Below are 12,019 nucleotides of genomic sequence, written 5' to 3'. Positions count from 1 at the left end.
GTTATTTTTAATCACACCCATGCTGAATACTCATTCATATATAAATGGAATACCTTTTTGTTTTAGAGTCAAATACATTTTCTGTGTACATCAGAAATAAAAAAAACCAATATGGATATTACGTTAACAAGCACACACAAAGGTGGGACAAATAAGCATATGCATAGCCATAGCTTTTTAACAAATATGTTACTTTGCAGGATATGATAGAACTTTTCTGTTTCAACTCTCTAAGGTTTAGAAAATGATACCTGAGTGAGTAATTTTAATGAGTGCTGGACATTTTGGCTTGTTTTCTTTTGCCTTCTGGGAAAAATTGACCGCCTTGGAAGGTGGTCATCTTGAAGGCTAGCTGCTATTTCTGGCTGCTGACTTCCACTGAGGATTTTCAATCCTAATAACAGGAAGTGTAAATAAAATCTGATTGCTACCGGCTAATTGGGTCCCTTTACAACTGTAAATAAAAACTTCCAAATTTTTGCTTAAAGTGTCACACCAATGGTATGACTATCTCACATTTTTTCAAGTCAGGAATAGGCATCTCTTTCTTGTTGTATGACAGATAAATTAACAGATCTTGTCTGTGACTCCTAGCTTGGGAAACTGATTTATTATGGACAGAGAAACAACAGAGAATAATAAATCTTGAACTTCACTGTCTCATGAAGATTCCTCCCCCCACCATGGAATTTGATTTAATGTATTCCCATTTTGGGCATCCTTTAATGTTTTAATATTAGAAGTTCTAGAAGTATGCTCTTGCTACAGTTTCATTCCAAGGACAGGATTTTTGCAAAACTCCATTATATGTGAGGGTTTTATTTTCCCTTATATGGTTTGCCTAGAAAAAGCCACAGTTATTTGTTATGCTATTTTCTTTATAAAGATTATGAAAAATCAATGTCAAGGTGAATACACATGTGCAAATCCTCAAGTTAATTTAATGTCAATCTTAAAATTTTGCCATTATCGAGTGCTGCTAAAACCAGTTTTAGAAAATGGAATTCTTTTAAAAAAAAAAAGAAACTGGAATTCTTTTACTGAATAAACCCAGATAAAGGTGTGTTTCCTTTTCACACCTGCATCCTACCTCTTAGGGCCATCAGCACATTAATATAATTAGGGAATATATTACATTTCAACTCAGCTGTTTGAATTTTCTATATTTCTCTCAGTATAGCCTCATTGTTCAGATTCAAATTTTATTGCAGAATGGATTACTTACTTTTTTTAAAAAAGATTTTATTTATTTATTTGAGAGAAAGAGAGCACAAGCAGAGGGGAGAAAGGCAGAGGGAGAGAGAGAAGCAGGCTCCCACTGAATAGGGAGCCCGACGCAGGGCTGGATCCTAGGATCCTAGCGTCCTGGGATCATGACCTGAGCCCAAGGCAGACGTTTAACTGACTGAGCCACCCAGGCACCCCTGTATTATTTACTTTTAAATGAATTTTTACTTTTAATTGAGTTCTTGTTGTGTCTGTGACTAATCAAATCAAATAGGTTATTACTTGCCTGTATTTTCCATATTTAACTCAAAGGTACTGTTTAACAGAATCATTGAATAGTAGAGGTATATTCTAGTAAAATATGTTTTTAAAAAAGTGTCTTTATTTAAGTGACCTTTTTTTAGAATTTATTTTTTAAAGATTTTATTTATTTATTTGACAGAGAGAGACACAGCGAGAGAGGGAACACAAGCGGGGGTGGGGGTGGGGGTGGGAGAGGGAGAAGCAGGCTCCCCGTCGAGCAGGGAGCCAGATGCAGGGCTCCATCCCAGGACCCTGGGATCATGACCTGAGCCAAAGGCAGACACTTAAAGACTTAGCCACCCAGACACCCCTGTATTACTTTTAAATTAATTTTTACTTTTAAATGAGTTCTTGTGTCTGTGACTAATCATGGATGCAGAAATCAAATACGTTATTACTTGCCTGTATTTTCCATATTCAACTCAAAGGTACTGTTTAACAGAATCATTTAATAGTAGAGGTATATTCTAGTAAAATATGTTTTTTAAAAAGTGTCTTTATTTAAGTGACCTTTATGCTCAATAATTTTTAATATGTCATCTGAAGCACCATAAACTCTTTTCCTAGACAAAATAAGATCACATTCAAGAATTATATCGCAAATTATCACTCATGGCTTGGTGGCTTAAAAAAATAGCAAAGATTTATGATCTTATAGTCCTACAGGTTAGAAGTCCAATACAGATCTCTTTGGGCTAACATCAAGGAGTCAGCAGGGCTGCATTCCTTTTTGGAGGATCTAGGGGAGAATTCAGTTCCTTTCCTTTCCAGTTACTAGACACCACTCACATCCCTTGGCCCGTGGCCCTCTATCATCTTCAAAGCTAGCAACATGACATCTCTCCGTGCCTTCTTCTGTAGTCACATCTCTGTCTGATTCTGACTCTTATTCAGGTTTCTCTCTTCCATTCTTAAAGACCCTTGTGATTACATTGGATTCAGTAGGATAATTTGAGATAATCTCCCCATTTTTTTTTAAAGATTTTATTTATTTATTTGAGAGAGAGAGAATGAGAGACAGAGAGCATGAGAGGGAGGAGGGTCAGAGGGAGAAGCAGACTCCCTGCCGAGCAGGGAGCCCGTTGCGGGACTCGATCCCGGGACTCCAGGATCATGACCTGAGCCGAAGGCAGTCGCTTAACCAACTGAGCCACCCAGGCGCCCCATAATCTCCCCATTTTGAGGTCAACTGATCAGCGACCTTATTTCTCCTTTGCCATATAACCAAATATATTCACAGGTTTCATAGATTAGGATTAAGATGTGGACATCATGGAGCACGGGCAGAATTATGACCTTATTCTGTCTGCCACAAGAATGAAGCCAGCTTCTAAAATAAATTTTGAAAGCCCTAACTGGTTTTTTGGATGCATTAGTAAAATAAAAATATATTTTTTAAAGATTTTATTTATTTATTTGAGAGAGAGAGAGTGCAGAGCAAGAGAGAGAGCACAAGCAGGGGGGTCAGGGGCAGAGAGAGAGGGAAAAACTGACTCCCCACTGAGCAGAGAGCCCGACGTAGGGGTGGATCCCAGAACCCTGGGATCATGACCTCAGCCAGAGGCAGATGCTTAACCAATTGAGCCACCCAGGCACCCCAGTAAAATGAAAATATTAATAAAATAATCAAAACCAACTATAAAAATAATTTGTTAAATAAAATTTAACTTAAAATAAATATGTAAACTGAATCATCATTTTCCATCAGGAACTCTCGCAGAATTTACTACTGTTTTACACTACTTCACTAATGTTACCCCCAAAGCATAACATGGGTAAGGGTAACTACAACATTTCAGGGCATTAGCAAAATTATGTACCAGGTTTTGTCAGCCACAAAATGAGCAACTTCAAACCCAAACTTCTCTGTTCTCCTACCAGGGAGGTGCTGTTTGTGTGAAGGAAGATTCAAGGATGACTATTTCAGAGCACTGGACCTTGAATTTTTCTTTCAAACTATGATCAGCAACATAGGCTTTGGGACCTGAAGCTAGATCCGTAGATTTGTGAAACTGAAATTGGACTTTAGGTCATTTTTGGGTCATGCTTTACATTCTAGACAAGAAGAAAATAAAACAGACAAAGGTAAAGAGAATTAGTAGGCTTATCTGGGTGTTAATGGCTGGGCTTAGAGTTCATTCATGGGTCCTTTAAGCTCTTCCCCACCTATCAGCTCACACACAGATTTGGCCACAAAGAACATATTAACTGTATGACTGCACTGAGCATCTGTTTTGTTTAACTGATTTTGAGGATCTTATTGGGAACTTACATTATTTGGGGTTCTTAGTTACCCTATCTAACTTCACTTAGGTTTGCTCTGGCTAGCTTAGGCAAAAAATAAAGTTTAAAAAATCACTAGAACCTCCCGCAAACTTTATTTGGGGCAAAGAAGACAATGTGGAGGTTGTGCACCTGCGAACAGTAAGACCTCCCCAGCAGACTGCTCTGGTGGGGAAGCTACCATTGCTAATGCACAACCTGGGTGCTGCTGATGCTGGGAACAGGGCGCTGCTGCTGGGCTCTCTGTCTCCGCAGCTTCCAAAGTCTGAGTGTCTCTCTGCCATGACCTGGTACGCTCATCAAAATGGAGTCTGGATATAACCACCTTCTTCAAGAATCTCTCCTCTAAACTGAAATCTCAAGCAAATTCATCTATGTTCTAGATGTAAGGGAAAACAGGTTTGTGCTTTAAACCTGGAGAATTCCCAAAATGAATCTTTCCCAGAGCTGGGCACGGTATTCAAGAAGTACAGTTCAAAAAGCATCAACAGTGTTAACTCTGAGGCTGTCAGATCATCCTCAGTTCTTGACTTGGCATAGGGCTCATTTTCCTCCCAGATAGCTTCAAGCCTACAAGTTGATGTAACTTTAGGTGGTAAAAGAGCAGCAAGAACAGTAGGAAGAATGGAAGATTATAAAAATTACATATGTTGGAGTGGGGTGGGGAGAAATTGATGTCATTATTAATACTAGTATGTATCCATGGCTTTTAAAATAATAATCAGAATTCAATTAAGTGATTTGTTATCCATAAGTTAGAAATCAGTTGCTGTCAGTTTTTGATTAACATTAGATTCAATCATTCTAGAAGCCTGATTATATTTTGTTGCATATCAGCTCGTTTAAATAATTGAAAATCGAATTCTGGACTATGTTTATTCAAGGTAATTCTAACTATATTCTTCAAGGAAGAAATGAGTTACCTAATTTGGTAACTGCAGAAATTTTCAACTGTCAGTCATGACCATGAAGTAATCTTGCAGAGTAATTCTGTATGCTAACTTCTCTTCCTACCAAACTTTTGAGATAGGCGTCATGATTATCCAGATAAGGAAACTGAGGTATAACTTGACATGGCAAAATAAAGAATTTTACACAAGCCTTCTGTATACATGTCCTATGTAATATCCTATCCTTGGGTGGAGTGTGGTGGGGTGTGTGTGTGAATATGAGTAAGTCAAGTTATAAGGCAAGGGTAATGAAACAGTCACTCTTGTGATAATTTCATGTTCTATAAGTCTCTGTAGCAGATTGGAGATAGTTTTGCTGGCTTTAGAGAAGTAAACTACCATATTTTGAGAGGGCCATATATGGCTAGGTTCTGAGGGGGGCCTGTAAGAGTTGAGAGCAATGTTTCATGACAGCCCATGAGGAAACAGGGCCTTGTATTCCTCCACCTTTAAGGAGCTGAATTCTGTTATCAACCTGAACAAGCCTGGAAGAGGACCCCAAGTTCCAGATGAGAACTGCAGGCTGGCCGGCACCTTGATTTCAGTCTGTGAGCCCCTGAACAGAGGACATAGTAGAGCCATGCCCATATTCCCAACCCATGGAAACCAAAGATATTACCTTTGGGTTGTTTGAAGCTGGTAATATGGTAAACTTACACAGCAAGAGGAGACGAATGCACATGATGAAGGCCACAGAGCTGACAAGTGGTTGAGGAAATAATTTTACCTGGGAAGTCTGACTGAAAAGCCTCCAGTCTTTTCCAGTTGAATCATTGCCTCTGAGTTGGAGGAACCAGCTATAAAAAAATCCAGGAGAACTGTCATCGGCCCCTCATCCTCTGGGTCTGACCAGTGGGTGGTACCACTACTGTTGGAGAATTGTAGCTTTGTCTTTCAATAACCAAATTTAAAGGTGAATTACTGATGATTTAGAATTTAACTGCGTGCTGTGGTATGATTAGCTTCTTAACCTTCAAAAAGAACGATAAAAAAATGTCTAACCATTACTTTGATTATATTAGGAAATAGAGCTCCATCTGAATCAAGTCTTTTAATTTTAAGCACATATTCTTTTTATGCAAAATACACTTTTCTGGTCTGAAATAGTAATAATAGTGTAAAACCACAATAGATCTGAGATACTTCAAAGGGAATTTGTACCTATTAATGGCAGGTTTTCCAAATTTTATATCAAATACACTATGCCATGATTTGGTAAATACGTGATTTTTTTTGTTTGTGCTTATCTCATACCTTTATCACAAGTGTATGGCTTTGTATGTGTATATTTACATAGATAAGTTGAAACAACTTCAAGAAAAACATGAATAAAAAGTGGCTATTTAATAAAATATGAAAGGAAATTAGTACAGAAAACCAAAAAAATACATGGCCCAAAAATTTCATTACTATGCTGACAGCCATCCCTTCATTGTCTAAGTTAATTAAATTTCCTTAAAAAAAAATGCTTTAAACAGATCACTGTTTGCACATCTTAGAAATATATAATATATTCAGTTTTGTTTTATTGTAAAATAGTCATTAAAGTGTATTCTTGAGATTTAATAAATAATTTGAGACCAATTGACAATTCTAGGAAATATGACTACATAAGTGGCTTCTTTAAAAACTACAGTAATGCATCATTGTTGTTATTGTTTTTAAAGGTATAAACATTTTGTTACATAATAGCATTCTTCTAAATCTGTACAATGGTCACTAGCCACAAATTTTGCCATATTCTCTGCTATAACAGATAATATCTTTAGCTAATTCTAGGTATAAAAGCATCGGAAACATAACAAGCATCTATTTAGGGAATAGAATTTCTCTAAATCATAAACTTTCCTCCAAAGGGATGTGTCTTTCATAGTATGAGGGCATGGATGGAAATTATTTGCCAAAGTAATACTTTGAAGCTCATGCAAATATGATGTGATGCTAATTATTATATGCACACTGTTTTTTAAATTTAGGTATATGTATGTCTCTATGTATGATGCATATTGAAATTTTACTTAGACATGTTAATTCATTTAACTCCAAATGTTGTCTGTAAATATTTTAGACTATTCAAAGAATAGTCTTTATAATGAAAACCTATCACATGAGTCCCCAGATTGTAATCATTATGTATTCTTGTATTAGTCTGTCCTTTCAACAAGTGTTCTTAATCAGTGTTCTTAATTGAATCCTATAGGACTTAGAGTTATTTTTCTTGCTTTGTGCTCCAAAAATCCTCATTTTAGATCTTTCTAAGGATATAACAGCCTCTATAGAAGGCATAGTTTATTACCTTGCTTTTTACAAATGTGACATGAGCTCATTATATTTCTGCCACTAGATTTTATCACTTTAATAATCCATTACAGTATTTATAGAATGGCATGATGAATCATTTTATATTTATCATATTATACAACAAATATCATGACATGCCAATAAATCACTCTATTTTTACAGAGTGTTGAGATTATTCTTCCAAACTTGCATCAAAATGATGAGTCAGCATACAGTCCCTACCAAATCTATAGTTTTGCACAAATTTGTATCTTAGAATGGTTCAAAAAAAAAAAAAAGAATGGTTCATGCATATGGAAATTCAAAATTATTTGTTTTTAATCTTTTACTAAGGTAACCTTACTTAGTTGTGCAAAATATTAAATTCCAAAATAAAATATTTCTATAAATGAGCTATTGTCTTAGGAGTAATGCAAATCATCTAAGAGTAATAAAACTTTGTATAAGCTGGGATTTCTGGTGAACATTTTTCCTGTTGCAAGAATGGATTGGAGGAAAAACTCTATTTTAATCATTGGAGCCCACAGAAAAGAAAGGAATATAGAAATATTGTTTAACCTACCAATTATATAGACAAGAAAAGGGGTTCACATATGTTAAGGAATATAATCAGTTAGACTGACAAAAATTGAGATCAGAAGTTGAATTTTCACACACTTATTTCAGTGTTACTTTATACTAAATCCTTTTTTTTCTTTGAAATTCAATTCCTGAATTTTAAGGATTTAATATTTTATGTAAATATCAATCAGGCTGATACATATGGTCAATCAAGTTAGCCTAGATGGTGGCAGCATCTTTTGGAGTCCAAGTGCCATTATATTGGAAATATATTTGCAATAAACTTCTGTTGTTTATGAGACACTCAGTTCATGATAAACCAAATTTAATCAAGCAGATTAGGGGATCCTTTAGTTTCTTTGCTTTTCCTAGCAGTAGAGCAAACCAGAGCCTTGGAATTATTAAAAACAAAAACAAAAACAAAAAACTAAACCAAAACAAAACTGTGGTTTACCTTGAAGATCCATAAATACTTTAAGCTACATACAATTTACAAAGAAGATACTTCTTTTTGTTTATATTCTTCCTTATCTTGTAATGTTTAATTTTACTTGGTGTTAGAGCATTAAACATCTAGAGGGCATAGTTTCTTCCAATTACAAAGTATGAAATGTATCTTTCTTTTATAGAGCTTCACAAATGTTCCAGTTACCAAGATTTGTTGTGGCTTTCTATTCTTGTCTTACGAGAAATCTAATGGAAAAATCAAAAGCTGCTCTAAAATGTACACACTTGTATATTATTAAGCACTATTATATATTTTTTTAATTTTGATTTTTTGAGTATAGTTGACACACAATGTTATATTAGTTTCAAGTGAATCACAGAGTGATTCAACAAGCCTATATATTATGCTGTGCTCACCAGAAGCGTACCTACCATCTGTCACCTTACAATGCAATTACAGTACCATTGACTATATTCTCTACGCTGTGCCTTTTATTCCATGACTTATTCATTCTGTAACTGGAAGCCTGTCTCTCCTATTCCCCTTCACCCATTTTGCCCATCTCCCCACTCCCCTCCCCTCTGGCAACCATCAGTTTGGTCTCTATTTGTAAGTCTGATTCTGCTTTTTGTGTGTTTGTTCATTTGTTTTGCTTTTTAGATTCCCTGAGAAATCATACGGTATTTTTGTTTTTCTCTGTCAGACTTACTTCACTTAGTATAATACCCTCTAGGTCCATCCTGTTGTTGCAACTTAAGCACAATTATTAAGCACATGGTGTTTTAGGATTTTTACTCTTACGTAAATTGAGAATTTTCAAAGGATTGAAAAGTCAGTGTTTGGGGTTAAGTAACTTCCATTTCTTTGATTGGTTTAACAAACTTAATGAGAATCTAATATGTGACAGACAATGATTTAGGTGCTACAGTAGTGATTTAGCTAATTTAGAAGATAGAACAGGGAACAATACACAAAAATCAGGGTCTCCTTAGAACTTACCTTCTATTGTGGCAAGACAGTCTCAAAGAAAATAAAACACATAGTATGTCATATGCTGCTGATAAGTGCTGAGGGGAAAAATATATATATACAGAGAGAGAAAGAGGGAGGGAGGGAGGGAAGAAGGATGGGGGGGCGTACAAATTGCAGTTTTAAATAGCATGGTCAAGGAAGGCCTCACTAAGCAGGTGACGTTCAAGCCAAAACCCAAAAGAAAGAGGGTAAGCCATACAGCATAGCCCAGGGTTTAAGAGCACAGCCTTTGCAGGGAGAAAATGTGCAGTGATGTGTTCAAAGAAGGGCAAGGAGTTCCGTGTGACTGGGCTGTAATGACTAGAGGCGCAGTGAGAACACAAGGAGATAGACAGATGATGGGGCCAGATTATTCAGTTCCTTGTAGGCATTTGTGATGTCTTAGGCTTTTACTTGGAATGAGATGGAGAGCCATTGGTGAGTGTTTAACTAGACATGCATCATGATCTGGCTTATACTGTAGAGGGTCACTCTGGCTGTGGGTAGAGACTTTGGGAGGCCAGGGTGTATCCATAGGAAACACCAGGCTTTCCCCTTGTGGGCTAGATCCTGTCATCTCTCACCTAACCCAGGGACATTATTCCACTAACATTCCCCTTTCTTCTGTATCATCAATTCTCTGCTTTGCAATTAATAATTTTCTTCATATACAAACATGCTACAATTATTCTTCTCTTAGAACACCTTTCCAGGTCATACAACCCTCTCAAGGCCTCTTTTCTCTGGTCCCAAGAGCTAAGTTCTTGTAGTAGTCTCTACCCATTGTAACCATTCTGACACTAATTTCATCTATCCAAACTTAATCCTCTGTTGTCCTCATGCTTTAAATCTCATGCATATACTGCTCACTTTCAAATTTTTTTTCAGGATTTTTATTTTTTAACATATAATGTGTTATTGGTTTCAGGGGTACAGGTCTGTGATTCATCAGTCTTACACAATTCACAGAGCTCACCATAGCACATACCTTCCCCAGTGTCCATCACCCAGCCACCCTATCCCTCCCACTCCCCTCCACTCCAGCAACCCTCAGTGTCTTTCCTGAGATTAAGAGTCTCTTATGGTTTGTCTCCCTCTCTGGTTTCGTCTTGTTTTCATTTTCCCTCCCTTCCCCTATGATCCTCTGTCTTGTTTCTCAAATTCCTCATATCAGTGAGATCATTATGATACTTGTCTTTCTCTGATTGACTTATTTTGCTTAGCATAATACCCCCTAGTTCCATCCACGTCATTGCAAATGGCAAGATTTCATTTTTTTTGATGGCTTCATAATATTCCATTGTATATATATACCACATCTTCCTTATCCATTTATCTGTTGATGGACATCTAGGCTCTTTCTATAGTTTGGCTATCGTGGACATTGCTGCTATAAACATTGGGATGCGCATGCCCCTTCGGATTACTACATTTGTATCTTTGGGGTAAATACCCAATAGTGCAATTGCTGGGTCATAGGATAGCTCTATTTTCAACTTTTTGAGGAACCTCCATACTGTTTTCCAGAGTGGCTGCACCAGGTTGCATTCCCACCAACAGTGTAGGAGGGTTCCCCTTTCTCCACATCCCTGCCATCATCTGTCGTTTCCTGACTTGTTAATTTTAGCCATTCTGACTGGTGTGAGGTGGTATCTCACTGAGGTTTTGATTTGGATTTCCCTGATGCCGAGTAATGTTGAGCATTTTTTCATGCGTCTGTTGGCCATTTAGGGTCTTCTTTGGAGAAATGTCTGTTCATGTCTTCTGCCCATTTCTTGATTGGATTATCTGTTCTTTGGGTGTTGAGTTTGATAAGTTCTTTATAGATTTTGGATACTAGCCCTTTATCTGATAGGTCATTTGCAAATATCTTCTCCGATTCTGTCGGTTGTCTTTCGGTTTTGTTGACTGTTTTCTTTGCTGTGCAAAAGATTTTTATCTTGATGAAGTCCCAATAGTTCATTTTTACCCTTGCTTCCCTTGCCTTTGGTGATGTTTCTAGGAAGGATTTGCTGTGGCTAAGGTCGGAGAGGTTGCTGCCTGTATTCTCCTCAAGGATTTTGATGGATTCCAGTCTCACATTTAGGTCTTTCATTGATTTTGAGTTTATTTTTGTGTGTGGTGTAAGGACATGGTCCAGTTTCATTCTTCTGCATGTGGCTGTCCAATTTTCCCAACACCACTTGTTGAAGAGACTGTCTTTTTCCCATTGGACATTCTTTCCTGCTTTGCTGAAGATTAGTTGACCATAGAGTTGAGGGTCAATTTCTGGGCTTTCTATTTTGTTCCATTGATCTATGTGTCTGTTTTTGTGCCAATACCATACTGTTTGATGATTACAGCTTTGTAATAGAGCTTGAAGTCCGGAATTGTGATGCCACCAACTCTGCTTTTCTTTTTCAACATTCCTTTGGTAATTTGGGGTCTTTTCTGGTTCCATACAAATTTTAGGATTATTTGTTCCATTTCTTTGAAAAAAGTTGATGGTATTTTGATAGGGATTGAACTGAATGTTTAGATTGCTTTGGATAGCATAGACATTTTAACAATATTTGCTCTTCCAATCCATGAGCATTGAAGGTTTTTCCATTTCTTTGTGTCTTCCTCAATTTCTTTCATGAGTATGCTATCATTTTCTGAATACAGATTCTTTGCCTCTTTGGTTAGATTTATCCCTAGGTATCTTACGGTTTTGGGTGCAATTGTAAATGGGATCGACTTCTTAATTTCTCTTTCTTCTGTCTTGTTGTTGGTGTATAGAAATGCACCTGATTTCTGTGCATTGATTTTATATCCTGCCACTTTACTGATATCCTGTATGAGTTCTAGCAGTTTTGGAGTGGAGTCTTTTGGGTTTTCCACATAAAGTATCATATCACCTGCAAAGAGTGAGAGTTTGACTTCTTCTTTGCTGATTTGGATGCCTTTTATTTCT

The sequence above is a fragment of the Leptonychotes weddellii genome, chromosome 1 (genome assembly GCF_054177405.1).
Source record: "Leptonychotes weddellii isolate Sample4059 chromosome 1, ASM5417740v2, whole genome shotgun sequence".
Lineage (NCBI taxonomy): Eukaryota > Metazoa > Chordata > Mammalia > Carnivora > Phocidae > Leptonychotes > Leptonychotes weddellii.
This window is presented reverse-complemented; position numbering follows the sequence as displayed.